Here is a 15,039-nt window from a genome sequence, read left to right on the forward strand (position 1 = left end):
TGCTCCCCCCCTGTCCATCACTCCCACAGTAACTGAAGTGAAACATTCAATGTTGAACTGTGCAAAACCATTTCCTCTTAATGGAAAGGCACCAGAAGTCCCAGGCACACACACCTTTGATGTGAACGACTCAAAAAAATGCACGGCTTTAGTTTGAAATGTCGTAATTTCTATTATCAGGTTTACAATGAGACTTTTGAGTGAGAAGGCGTGGGCTTGGATTTTGGATTCCGTTGCCAAAAATGTTTTTTTGATGCTTTCTTAAACCGTATGGACACATGGGATGAAGCACTCACACACCTCCAGAACAAAGAACAGCACCAGGAAGGCCTGCTGCAGTCAGGGTGCAGGGGTCAGTGAAAGCCCCACCACCCCCCCACACACACACACACACAAGTTATGCCCTCTGAAAGCTGAAATCTATCAAATTATTAGATATTCCAAATAAGCATTAAGAAAACAAAGCTTAGTGAAGCCGCGTCTCGTTTGGGTACATGCTGTCTGAGAGTCCCCTTATCTGCCCGGATCTGGGCCGCATGGTTTAATGAGAGGACTGCCACACACACACACAGGAAAGGGAAGAAGCTCAAGGACACACACACACACACACACGTACACAGAGATGAAACAAGGCTTTGGCCGTTTTACCACAGTGCCGTATCGCTCATCTGCATATTCAGAGACAACGCCATAAACAAAGATAATAATGGTGACTTCAATGTTTGTCAAAGTAATCAAGTTTGTTGATTCAGATTCAGGCGCTTCTTTGTATACGTGTGTGTGCGCACATGTGTGTGTGTGTGTGCGTGTGCGTGTGCGTGTGCGTGTGTGTGTGTGTGTGTGTGTGTGTGTGTGTGTGTGTGTGTGTGTGTGTGTGTGTGTGTGTGTGTGTGTGTGTGTGTGTGTGTGTGTGCGTGTGTGTGTGTGTGTGTGTGTGGAATATGGGGTCCCAAATGTAGACTCACATTGTGGGGACCTGTGTTGAACAGTTTATTTTGTCAGTCTTTGTTAGCGACTATTTTTCTAGCAAGTGTGGCATGGTTTTGATGTGTGTTTGCGTGCACGTGACAGTGTAAGTGTGTGCTTAATTGAAACGTGCTCCCCTGAGCAAAAACCTGTATTGCCACATTGACTTGGCAGACAGACGTACGGGTGGGTGGGTGTGGCATTACCACAACCCCTGTATGTTTTTGTAGGACAGTGTTGGAATATAACAAATAATGTCAAACACATATAAGTAAATGCAGTAACTGAGGTTAATATATTTACAAGTGACCAAATGGCTGGCTCCGGGAAAGTCTGGAGATAGAGTAATACATACGAGCATTTACAGCTTCTCTCTCCAGGAAGGCTAGATAACACTGTCTGCCAATAGGTGAAGAGGTCACTGTATCGCTTTATCAGAGCTTCAAGGGGGTTTGCATGGACGGGCAGTCTGGGGGAGCTTCTTCAGATCAAAGGGCTTATTACACTATACTTCTGTTCTTTAATTTACACAAAGAGTATTCTACTTTCCCCCACAGACAGCTGTTCATCCCTCAGATTTGAATCTTAGCGCTGCCCCTCTTGAAGCTGGCTGACCAATAGATAACAGTTCAACTACAGTGTCATCAGTGAATTGATGACGCCTTGTGTTTGCGGCATAAATGCAATTGTACGTGGAAACTCACGGCCTGACCCACGACACAAGGACGGGGGCAGGACAGGCGCTCTTCAATGTCTTATTCCAGTAAAAACCCATCTGAGAATTTCAGTTCATCTTTGCCTCATCATTCACCACCAAAACAACGAACACGAAGAAAGACCACCAGAAAGGTCCTTTTTTCAATAACAGCGAGGAACAGAACCCTCCATGAGAAAGAGATTACTTTGCTAACCAGACTAATCAGCACTCAGTCATGTTTGTACAGTGTTGAATGTCATGCTACATTCACATGTTGCTTCTAAAGACAGATATCTTCCTGAGTTGTTTGCAAAACAAGCGTCTCCTATTTTGATTTCATTTCTGCTGATGTTCCTCAGCGCATCAGGTGAGCTGGAAAAGCACCTTTACTCTTTGACTGTATTTAGACTTGTACTGCAAGTTTCTCTCATTACAGACATATTGGATGGCTTTGTGTCATAGTTATGACTCATTATGTTTAAAGAATATATGTACAATTATATAAAACTCATTATCTAAAGATCAGAGAATGTTTTTTTTTTTCAATTAGCATTATTAGAAAGCAGGCAGAACTCCAGCTGCCTCGTTTACTGCAATCAAAGTCAAAAGTGTCGTCATTAAGCACATGGGGGAATAAAAGCCATCAGTTTAGACCTCTTGCTTTTTAATTTTTAAGTAAAGTATGGCTAATCTGGCCGTGCCTGGTGGGAAGGGTGCTGACTTGTTTGGGTCAGAACACCGGTGTGGTAAAGGAAAAATGGAGCCCCTTTGCCCAGGGCAAAGCAGAGGGCAGCATTTGCACCTCAGGGGTCAACTGTTCCTCAATATAACTACAGAGGAATAATGGGCAAAACTTTTAAAAAAAAAAAACACAGGTTGTAAGAAAGGAAATACTGAGTCTGGGATAAGGAACAATGAGGTGAACATCATTTAGTTTGTAATAAAATCCTTTACTGTGGATTGGTGGTATAATTATAGAATGAAGAATGGAAGGAGGATGTTTCAGATTACGAAGGAGACAGCCAGTCGATGTTTTCCCGATGCACGTATAACAGGAAGTATTGAAGATTGTAGTGAGAAAGTATTGAGCCAAAGCCATTGTTTATTTAAGAACACAATCTATTTGAATAGTCTAATTCATTTTATTTCCTCATCAAGTTCCTGGTTGTCCAGATATAAAGACACCTCCCTCACAGGTGCAGTTGACATTGGAGGTAGACTCAAGCAGAGCGATTTGAGTTTCTATTTCCCAACTACTCTGGCAGATTTCAGGTGAGTCGAACAGAAAGATTTGTGATTTTTTTCGTGATATTTCTTAATGATCAATCAATATATCGATATCATATAAAATCAAATCTTTTTACTTTACCAAAGTAAAAACTCATTGTCTTGTTTGTTTAGTCAATGTATGATTTATATATTAGGACTTTTCCTTAAAATTTAAAAGCAAAAGGTCTAAACGGATGGCTTTTATTCTCCCATGTGCTTTAGGACGACACTTTTTACTTTGATTTGCAGTAAACAAGGCAGCTGGAGTTCCGTCTGCTTTCTAATAATGATAATTAAACAAACAAAACATTCTCCGCTCTTTATATAATGAGTTTTACATAATTGTCCATATATTCTTTTTACATAATGAGTCATAACTATGACACAAAGCCATCCAATATGTCTGTAATGAGAGAAACTTGCAGTACAAGTCTATATACAGTCAAAGAGTAAAGGTGCTTTTCCAGCTCACCTGATGCCCTGAGGAACATCAGCAGAAATTAAGACAAACTAGGAGCCGGTTGTTTTGCAAACAACTCAGGAAGATGTCTGTCTTTAGACGCAACGTGAGATTGTAGCACGACATGAAACAGTGTACAAACATGACTGAGTGCTGATTAGCCTGATTAGCAAAGTAAAAAGATTTCTCATGGAGGGTCCTGTTCCTACAAAAACATACATAGCTGAAAATGTTCAAGTTGGTTGTAAGGATGAAGAACCAGGCTCAAACTGTGGGGTTTCCAAACTCAGAATGCCCAAACATAACATTTCATAGCTTTCAACTATAAAATGCACTGGCTTGTCTGTCCAGATGGCAGTTTGGAGGCTATGAAACATCTCCAAACCTATCGCTCAATATGGACATCTACTGACACAAGTTGGAAATGCAGCCATTGATTCCAAGTTTTCCATGCATCCACTTCAAAAACCTGAACCCTCTTGATAATTTTCACTCAGGCACAAACAACTGATTCTTTTTGTGTGCTGATTTCTCCTTCTATTTGTTTATTATTGTTTATTGGTGGGCCAAAGTCCTCCCAGGCCTTCGTCCTTACTCTCCCAATTCCTCTGCCCTCCATCATGCTTCTATCTTCATTAATCTGTAATTCATTGTCTGGTTTATGTCTAGTGATTTATGTACATATGCACCTATGTGCTGTGATCTGTGTGTGGCCTCCATGTATCAGTCTGATGTATGGTATTGATGTCAGGTCTGATACTGATGCTGAGCGGCGTGTCACAGTTCAGATGCAGTGACTTCTAAAATGCTGTTTTCTGGCACTGGCGTTGCAGCTGGACAGACGTGACAGATGACGTATGAAGCAGCTTACTGGATCGCTCTGCCAGTCTTAGATGGCTTTGCTGGTCTTTGTTATTTAAACCCTATATTACCATATAAAGGATGTGTTGCACTCGATATATTGTCCTCATTTAAAGCAAAGTGGAGAACTTCAGTCATGAAAACAACGTCTGCAGAGCAGTTTCAACACAGTTGGTGGAACTGCTTATCAAAACTGGCTGTGTTCCCAACTGAACAAACCCTCGGTTTTGAAATGGCCATCTCTACTTGTCTGGTCTTCAACCAGCCCAACAGCACAGGTGACTGTTCACATCCCTCCATTGGCTCCCAGTCACTGCCTGCATCAGGTTCAAGTCCTGTAAGCTTGTCTACAGAGCAGCGCCCCACTTATCTGAACTCCCTCCTTCAGGCTCCTGCCTTCTCTCGCTCCCTCTGCTCTGACAACCAACGGCGCCTGGTGCTGCCACCACAACGAGGCCCCAAGTCTGGAGCCAGACACTTCTCCTTGGTGGTCCTTAGGTGGTGGAGGGTCCCTCTCTGTCTCTAAGGAACGGTTAAAGATCCTGCTCTTTCCTGAACAGCTTCATACATAATGTCTGCAGGAACAATTATCTGTATATCAGATGTATATATTCAAATGTATTATATCAACTGTAGCTATACATGTTATGAGCGTAATCACTACATAAATGTTGATAATAATAAAGTCTCCCCTGTATTTCTTCTTTATCTTGACTGTGATCTACTCCAGCTGATAGAGACGAGGAGATGAGACTTGACAGGCTCAGGTTATGAATGTTGTTTTTACCAGTTACATTTGTAATCTTGTCTGCAAAGAAGGGTGGTGACTCCAATTATCAGCTGACAACCAACTGCTGAATTTGTCCTTATCAATAAAAACTATTCAATTATTTACAGGAATTTAACTCATATAAGAGAAAAACATGACGATATCTGAATTGAAATGAGTGAATAAAAATAACCTCAAATGTTCACCTTTCAGCCTCATAATGACCTTTTTAGTAAGTGGTGGGGTCGACTCAATCTTGTGTTGGTTGCCTAAGTGCAAAAATGATCAAATGAGGAAGGTTCAGTTCTGCCAATGTCATGATGTTACAGATTAAGATGTTAAGCTGGTATCACCAAGTTCCTCTTTGTCCAGATATAAAGACACCTCAATCACAAGTGCAGTCAACATTTGAGGTAGACTCAGGCAGAGCGATTTGAGTTTCTATTTCCCAACTACTCTGGCAGATTTTAGGTGAGTCGAACAGAAAGATGGTGATTTTGTCCTGATATTTGTTCATGATCAATCAACAATACAGTAAATGTGCGACCATTGTTTGTGACGTTGTGACAATCAGCAACAATAACACATTGCATTTCACCTTGTTTCAATGTTAGAACCAGAAACATGGATTACTGTGGGTTTCACTGTAATGTCCAACAACTCTTTTGTTCTCCTCTTTGTTCTAGAGCAACATGATGACCTCCTGGCATCTCCTTTCCCTGGCGATGCTCCTCCTCCTGTCCATCACTCCCACAGTAACTGAACTGGAGAATTCAATGAGTACAAACTGTGCAACTCAGTTTCTTCTCAATGGAAATGCACCACAGGTCCCAGGCATCCTAGCAAATGGAAAAATCCTGAACCAGAACCGATACACATCCATCTGCCAGACGTTCCAGAATGTACAACAGTTTGTGACGCTCTACGACAAAATGAACAGGATCCCAGTGTTTTCAGCTTACAGGTTCACAGGGAAACAAGGAACCAGACCAAAGACTCCTTGGAAGATAGAGGCACAGGTATGTTTCTAATCATTCATTGATTAATAGCAATATTATTAAATTGTACCAGTACACGTGATTTGTTGATCCAGTGGGGAAAAAAGTCTGTGAGCATTTTCTTGAATGTTTGCATGAATTATTCATCAGATGTGGTCTGATTTTCACCAAACCCCGAATTATAGACAAACACAATCTTTGTAAAGATATGATACAGAAATAAAAGCACTTGTTCGTGACAACAACAAAAAAATAACCATTGAACCATTTAAGCGTGGAGACCAGGCACCGGGTGTTCTGATACACTTTTGATGGCTATTCACAGAAAAAGCCATGTAATAAAGAGGACTTCCAGGTTCCTACTAAATCTGAGCCATTCTTAATTGACACACATTTTAATGAAGAGAACGACATTACACAAGAACTAAATATATGTTCTGATGCTGTAACGTCATTTTTAGTTAGGGTTAAATGACAAACATTGAAGCTTTTATTAGAATTAGAAACTCTTCAGTGCTGTGTAAGAATTTTGCTCCGTGAGTCACATAAAGAAAAATAAGTTAAGATCTGGAATAACTCTCTGCTTAACCCTGTCACTGTCCTGTTACTTTGGAAGCATCAGACTTTGTACAAATGATTACATACATTATTTTACATTACTGCTATCCTCTTCCTACCACTCACCAAGCTTTCTCACTTTTACAGCTTGCCGGGATGCATGGTGTCAACATGGTGAGGGACAAAGCAAATTACAATCACTCCGACCAGGCTGCAGACACTGATTACAAAGGTCAAACTACTTATGACAGGGGTCACCTGTTTCCAGTTTCTCTTGCATTTAGCCCAGACAATAAAAACGCCACCTTCACACTGACCAACATTGTTCCACAGGAAAGTAAATGCAACGGTGGAGAATGGAGTACAGTTGAGAGAGACATCGGTAATGACATGAATAGACAATGCATCAACAATAACAATCAGATTGAAGGCTTTGTAATGACAGGAGCACAACCTGGCAACAACAACCTCAAAAACCGAGTCAATATTCCATCCCATCTCTGGTCAGCATTCTGCTGCTACAGCAGCAGAAGTAACCAGTGGATAGCAAGAGCGTACCGCATTAGTAATAATGCTGGTTGTGTACGTGAAGACCTGACCTTGGCACAACTGAGTCAAATACTGAGCCCACCTGGAATGCAGTATGATTTTTTTCCAAACTCACAATGTCCATAGTAACCTGGACAGTAAAGCTCAGGACCACACTTGTGATGGTCGACCCACTTATGCCTCCTTCACATTTGATCCCATAGCTATTAGGGTCATCGCTTAATAAATGTTAATAAAGTTGGGCTGTGCTGGTGGTTTGGGCTACAATGTGAACCACAACAATGTATCTCTCATGTATTTCCTGCACTTTTACTGCATCTAATAAATACAATAAAACAAGAAAAAATGTGTGGTAATGCTGCAGGTTTTTAAATCTTGCCACATGTCGATCATCCATCCATTCATTCATCACACACTTGGGCTGTCAAGGCCTTATTTCCTTCATGTTTATTCATCATTCCTAAAGTAAAAACTCTAAATGTAATTAGTTAATTAATTAAATTAACTAAATGTATGATTTATATATTAGGACTTTTCCTTGAAATTAAAAAGCAAAAGGTTTATACGGACCCCACCACTTCCTAAAAAGTGGTGGGGTCGACTCAATCTTGGGTGGGTTGCATGAGGGAGTCAGACAGAAAGATTTACATCACAGTAAATGTGTGATCATTCTTTGTGACGTTGTGACAATCAGCAACAGCCTCCAATTATCACTTTGTTGCAATGTTAGAACCAAAAACATGGATTACTGTGGGTTTCACTGTGATGTCCAACAACTCTTTTGTTCTCCTCTTTGTTCTGGAGCGACATGATGACCTCCTGGCGTCTCCTGTCCCTCACAGTGCTCCCCCTCCTGTCCATCACTCCCACAGTAACTGAAGTGGAACATTCAATGTTGAACTGTGCAAAACCATTTCCTCTTAATGGAAAGGCACCAGAAGTCCCAGGCACACACACCCAACATGTAATTAGCAATATAATTAATATGATAAGCATTCTGTACCATCTGAAATGTACAGTATCTTTGTGCTGCATTTCATTTTGGCTCAATCTAAATAAATGAACTTTTTGTGTGTGAGCACTGAAATGCCATGAGGTACATTACTAGGAGGCTGTCTCAGTGTGTTTTCTGTGCACAACCGCCAATGCTTTTCAGTGGGAAACCAGTCTGTTCATTTGTTCAGTCAGAAGTTAGGGTTAATATTAACAAACATGCATATGATCAAACAATGCTTATAACTCTAAACCCCAAACACACAGCAACAGAATGAGTGTGTATGGAACGAGCAGACATGGGGGAGTCATGTGAGTGTGTGTGTGTACTTATGGGAAGTATTCTAAATCAGGGTGGTGTGTGTGGGGGCGGTAAAAGTACAAAGGTGGACCAGAGAGTGTTTGTCGAACTCCAGAAACTGTATTTTTCTTCAATAATATTGGACTTCTTTAGTACCACTGATGTATATTTGAGGATATTAAAAATCTATGTGTATGAGCACAGCGCCCTCTAGCTGTGACCTATGGTTGCCAACTGCTGTACGTATCATTTTCACCTGTGTGAAGGAGCTTGTTTTGCTTTTTGTAAACCTTAACATTTTGCTGGAATTGCAGTCTAAGTTGAGTGGGTGTGGCCTGTTCTGTACTCTAAAAGCTCAAGAGGCTCAGTTATTTTAAGATAGCAAAGGCATGATGACACAAAGAGAAACCTCAGCTGAAACCCTGTGGTTATGACAGGTACTGCAGCATGTGTCCAACAGAGGTCAGGTTGGTCTGCCGTATACAGATGATCTATTAAACGGTACAGGCCAGATCATCACATTGCCTCACTTCTGTTTAAACCAAAGACAAAGGAGGTATTGGGGTTACGTAATCACCCATCAGACAAATCTGGTTACACACCAACATGACACCAACTCCCTCTCAACTGAAGGCTTAGATTAAAGGGTAGTTGAGGACAAGGGTTGAGAATCACAGGAGTGTATTTTGAGATTACTGAGGATGAACAATATTATGCATTTTGATAATCTTTTAACTTTTTTTTATTTTGCTGAGGTTTAATGCCTCAAATGTGAGTGCAGATGTGTGACTTTACAACACAAAGACAACAGTGCAACAGCCTCACTGTGAATAACACTGAAGCTGAACAGTGCAGAATGTACCAGAGGAAAAGTACCTGCACCTGATCAACAGATAACAGGGATGGAAGATTGCCTGCAGTTACAAAAATGAACGGCATATCAGCCAAAAATATACAAATCACAAAAATAATTGATGTCACTTTTCTCCTGTTATTACAAATTGGCTACATTTGATGTGCAATCACACACCTCCAGAACAAAGAACAGCACCAGGAAGGCCTGCTGCTCAGTCAGAGTGCCCCCCCACACACACACACACACACACACACACACAAGTTATGCCCTCTGAAAGCTGAAATCTATCAAATTATTAGATATTCCAAATAAGCATTGAGAAAACAAAGCTTAGTGAAGCCGCGTCTCGTTTGGGTACATGCTGTCTGAGAGTCCCCTTATCTGCCCGGATCTGGGCCGCATGGTTTAATGAGAGGAATGCCACACACACACACAGGAAAGGGAAGAAGCTCAAGGACACACACATGTACACAGAGATGAAACAAGGCTTTGTCCAGATATAAAGACACCTCCCTCACAGGTCCAGTTGACATTCGAGGAAGACTCAAGCAGAGCGATTTGAGTTTCTATTACACCAACTACTACTAGATTTCAGGTAAGTTGGAGAGAAAGAAGGTAATTTTTTTCCTGATAGTTGTCATGATCAATCAATATATCAATATCATATAATATCAAATCTTTGTGACGTTGTGACAATCAGCAACAATATCACATTGCATTTCACCTTGTTTCAATGTTAGAACCAGAAACATGGATTACTGTGGGTTTCACTGTAATGTCCAACAACTCTTTGTTCTCCTCTTTGTTCTAGAGCAACATGATGACCTCCTTGCGTCTCCTGTCTCTCATGGTGCTCCTCCTCCTGTCCATCACTCCCACTGTAACTGAAGTGGAGGATTCAATGAGTACAAACTGTGCAACTACGTTTCTTCTTAATGGAAAAGCACCAGAGGTCCCAGGCATCCTAGCAAATGGAAAAATCCTGAACCCGAACCGATACACATCCATCTGCCAGACGTTCAAGAATGTACAAAGGTTTGTGACCCTTTACGACAAAGAGACCAAGATCCCAGTGTTTCAGCTTACAGGTTCACAGGGAAACAAGGAACCAGACCACGGCCTCCTTGGAAGATAGAGGCACAGGTATGTTTCTAATCATTCATTGATTAATAGCAATATTATGAAATTGTACCAGTACACGTGATTTGTTGATTCAGTTGGGAAAAAAAGTCTGTGAGCATTTTCTTGGATGTTTGCATGAATTATTCATCAGATGTGGTCTGATTTTCACCAAACCCAGAATTAAAGACAAACACAATCTTTGTAAAGATGTGATACAGAAATAAAAGCACTCGTTCGTGACAACAACAAAAAAATAACCATTGAACCATTTAAGCGTAGAGACCAGGCACCGGGTGTTCTGATACACTTTTGATGGCTATTCACAGAAAAAGCCACGTAATAAAGAGGACTTCCAGGTTTCTACTAAATCTGAGCCATTCCTAATTGACACACATTTTGATGAAGAGAATGACATTACACAACAACTAAATATATGTTCTGGTGCTGTAATGTCATTTTTAGTTAGGGTTGAATGACAAACATTGAAGCTTTTATTAGAATTAGAAACTCTCCAGTGCTGTGTAAGAATTTTGCTCCATGAGTCACATAAAGAAAATAAGTTAAGATCTGGAATAACTCTCTGCTTAACCCTGTCACGGTCCTGTTACTTTGGAAGCATCAGACTTTGTAAAAATGATTACTTACAGTATTTTACATTACTGCTAACCTCTTCCTACCACTCACCAAGCTTTCTCACTTTTACAGCTTGCCGGGATACAGGATGTCAACATGGTGAACGACAATAAAAAGTACAACCATAACCTCCAGGCTGCAGACACTGATAACAACGGTCAAAGGATTTATGACAGGGGTCACGTGTTTCCAGTCTGTCTTGACGAGACGATAAAGAAGCCACCTTCACACTGACCAACACTGTTCCACAGGCACGTAATTGCAACGGTGGAGAATGGAGTATAGTTGAGAGTGACATCGGTAAGGAAATGAATAGACAATGCATCAACAATAACAATCAGATTGAAGGCTATGTAATGACAGGAGCACAACCTGGCAACGACAAGCTCAACAACCGAGTCAATTTTCCATCCCATCTCTGGTCAGCATTCTGCTGCTACAACAGGATAAATAAAGAGTGGATAGCAAGAGCGTACCGCATTAGTAATGATGCTGATTGTGTACGTCAAGACCTGACCTTGGCACAACTGAGTCAAATACTGAGCCCACCTGGACAGACGTATGATTTTTTTCCAAACTCACAATGTCCATAGTAACCTGGACAGTAAAGCTCAGGACCACACTTGTGATGGTCGACCCACTTATGCCTCCTTCACATTTGCTCCCATAGCTATTAGGGTCATCGCTTAATAAATGTTAATAGAGTTGGGCTGTGCTGGTGGTTTGGGCTACAATGTGAACCACAACAATGTATCTCTCATGTATTTCCTGCACTTTTACTGCATCTAATAAATACAATAAAAGAAGAAAAAATGTGTGGTAATGCTGCAGGTTTTTAAATCTTGCCACATGTCGATCATCCATCCATTCATTCATCACACACTTGGGCGGTCAAAGCATTATTTCCTTCATGTTTATTCATCATTCCCAAAGTAAAAACTCATTGTCTTGTTGTTTAGTCAATGTATGATTTATATATTGGGACTTTTCCTTGAAATTAAAAAGCAAAAGGTCTAAACGGACCCCACCACTTTTTAGGAAGTGGTGGGGTCGACTCAATCTTGGGTGGGTTGCATGAGGGAGTCAGACAGACATCACAGTAAATGTTTGATCATTCTTTGTGACGTTGTGACAATCAGCGACAGCCTCCAATTCTCACTTTGTTTCAATGTTAGAACCAAAAACATGGATTACTGTGGGTTTCACTGTGATGTCCAACAACTCTTTTGTTCTCCTCTTTGTTCTGGGGCGACATGATGACCTCCTGGCGTCTCCTGTCCCTCACAGTGCTCCCCCACCTGTCCATCACTCCCACAGTAACTGAAGTGGAACCTTCAATGTTGAACCGTGCAAAACCATTTCCTCTTAATGGAAAGGCACCAGAAGTCCCAGGCACACACACCTTTGATGTGAACGACTCAAAAAAATGCACGGCTTTAGTTTGAAATGTCGTAATTTCTATTATCAGGTTTACAATGAGACTTTTGAGTGAGAAGGCGTGGGCTTGGATTTTGGATTCCGTTGCCAAAAATGTTTTTTTGATGCTTTCTTAAACCGTATGGACACATGGGATGAAGCACTCACACACCTCCAGAACAAAGAACAGCACCAGGAAGGCCTGCTGCTCAGTCAGGGTGCAGGGGTCAGTGAAAGCCCCACCACCCCCCCACACACACATGGTATGCCCTCTGAAAGCTGAAATCTATCAAATTATTAGATATTCCAAATAAGCATTGAGAAAACAAAGCTTAGTGAAGCCGCGTCTTGTTTGGGTACATGCTGTCTGAGAGTCCCCTTATCTGCCTGGATCTGGGCCGCATGGTTTAATGAGAGGAATGCCACACACACACACAGGAAAGGGAAGAAGCTCAAGGACACACACACACACACACACGTACACAGAGATGAAACAAGGCTTTGGCCGTTTTACCACAGTGCCGTATCGCTCATCTGCATATTCAGAGACAACGCGATAAACAAAGATAATAATGGTGACTTCAATGTTTGTCAAAGTAATCAAGTTTGTTGATTCAGATTCAGGCGCTTCTTTGTATACGTGTGTGTGCGCACATGTGTGTGTGTGCGTGTGCGTGTGCGTGTGCGTGTGTGTGTGTGTGTGTGTGTGTGTGTGTGTGTGTGTGTGTGTGTGTGTGTGTGTGTGTGTGTGTGTGTGTGTGTGTGTGTGTGTGTGGAATATGGTGTCCCAAATGTAGACTCACATTGTGGGGACCTGTGTTGAACAGTTTATTTTGTCAGTCTTTGTTAGCGACTATTTTTCTAGCAAGTGTGGCATGGTTTTGATGTGTGTTTGCGTGCACGTGACAGTGTAAGTGTGTGCTTAATTGAAACGTGCTCCCCCTGAGCAAAAACCTGTATTGCCACATTGACTTGGCAGACAGACGTACGGGTGGGTGGGTGTGGCATTACCACAACCCCTGTATGTTTTTGTAGGACAGTGTTGGAATATAACAAATAATGTCAAACACATATAAGTAAATGCAGTAACTGAGGTTAATATATTTACAAGTAACCAAATGGCTGGCTCCGGGAAAGTCTGGAGATAGAGTAATACATACGAGCATTTACAGCTTCTCTCTCCAGGAAGGCTAGATAACACTGTCTGCCAATAGGTGAAGAGGTCACTGTATCGCTTTATCAGAGCTTCAAGGGGGTTTGCATGGACGGGCAGTCTGGGGGAGCTTCTTCAGATCAAAGGGCTTATTACACTATACTTCTGTTCTTTAATTTACACAAAGAGTATTCTACTTTCCCCCACAGACAGCTGTTCATCCCTCAGATTTGAATCTTAGCGCTGCCCCTCTTGAAGCTGGCTGACCAATAGATAACAGTTCAACTACAGTGTCATCAGTGAATTGATGACGCCTTGTGTTTGCGGCATAAATGCAATTGTACGTGGAAACTCACGGCCTGACTCACGACACAAGGACGGGGGCAGGACAGGCGCTCTTCAATGTCTTATTCCAGTAAAAACCCATCTGAGAATTTCAGTTCATCTTTGCCTCATCATTCACCACCAAAACAACGAACACGAAGAAAGACCACCAGAAAGGTCCTTTTTTCAATAACAGCGAGGAACAGAACCCTCCATGAGAAAGAGATTACTTTGCTAACCAGACTAATCAGCACTCAGTCATGTTTGTACAGTGTTGAATGTCATACTACATTCACATGTTGCTTCTAAAGACAGATATCTTCCTGAGTTGTTTGCAAAACAACCGGCTCCTAGTTTGTCTTCATTTCTGCTGATGTTCCTCAGGGCATCAGGTGAGCTGGAAAAGCACCTTTACTCTTTGACTGTATTTAGACTTGTACTGCAAGTTTCTCTCATTACAGACATATTGGATGGCTTTGTGTCATAGTTATGACTCATTATGTTTAAAGAATATATGTACAATTATATAAAACTCATTATCTAAAGATCAGAGAATGTTTTTTTTTTTCAATTAGCATTATTAGAAAGCAGGCAGAACTCCAGCTGCCTCGTTTACTGCAATCAAAGTCAAAAGTGTCGTCATTAAGCACATGGGGGAATAAAAGCCATCAGTTTAGACCTTTTGCTTTTTAATTTTTAAGGAAAGTATGGCTAATCTGGCCGTGCCTGGTGGGAAGGGTGCTGACTTGTTTGGGTCAGAACACCGGTGTAGTAAAGGAAAAATGGAGCCCCTTTGCCCAGGGCAAAGCAGAGGGCAGCATTTGCACCTCAGGGGTCAACTGTTCCTCAATATAACTACAGAGGAATAATGGGCAAAACTTTAAAAAAAAAAAAACACAGGTTGTAAGAAAGGAAATACTGAGACTGGGATAAGGAACAATGAGGTGAACATCATTTAGTTTGTAATAAAATCCTTTACTGTGGATTGGTGGTATAATTATAGAATGAAGAATGGAAGGAGGATGTTTCAGATTACGAAGGAGACAGCCAGTCGATGTTTTCCCGATGCAAGTATAACAGGAAGTATTGAAGATTGTAGTGAGAAAGTATTGAG

The 15,039-nt window shown here is 41.3% G+C and overlaps 1 long non-coding RNA gene across 2 annotated transcripts; it reads left to right on the forward strand.

Moving 5' to 3' along the window:
- Positions 1 to 1,490: 1,490 nt before the first annotated feature.
- LOC143013920 (uncharacterized) lies at positions 1,491 to 11,847 on the forward strand. Of its 2 annotated transcripts, XR_012965236.1 has the most exons (5): positions 1,491 to 2,030; positions 2,822 to 2,935; positions 5,395 to 5,493; positions 10,089 to 10,420; positions 11,105 to 11,847. It is a non-coding gene; the product is annotated as an uncharacterized LOC143013920 (long non-coding RNA). The 2 variants fall into 2 exon arrangements; XR_012965237.1 differs by lacking the exons at positions 1,491 to 2,030; positions 2,822 to 2,935; positions 5,395 to 5,493 and adding an exon at positions 9,753 to 9,872.
- The last annotated feature ends 3,192 nt before the right edge of the window (positions 11,848 to 15,039 follow it).

The sequence above is a fragment of the Genypterus blacodes genome, unplaced genomic scaffold (genome assembly GCF_046128005.1).
Source record: "Genypterus blacodes isolate CSIRO-AG114 ecotype Tasmania unplaced genomic scaffold, CSIRO-AGI_Gbla_v1 ptg000168l_1, whole genome shotgun sequence".
NCBI lineage: Eukaryota > Metazoa > Chordata > Actinopteri > Ophidiiformes > Ophidiidae > Genypterus > Genypterus blacodes.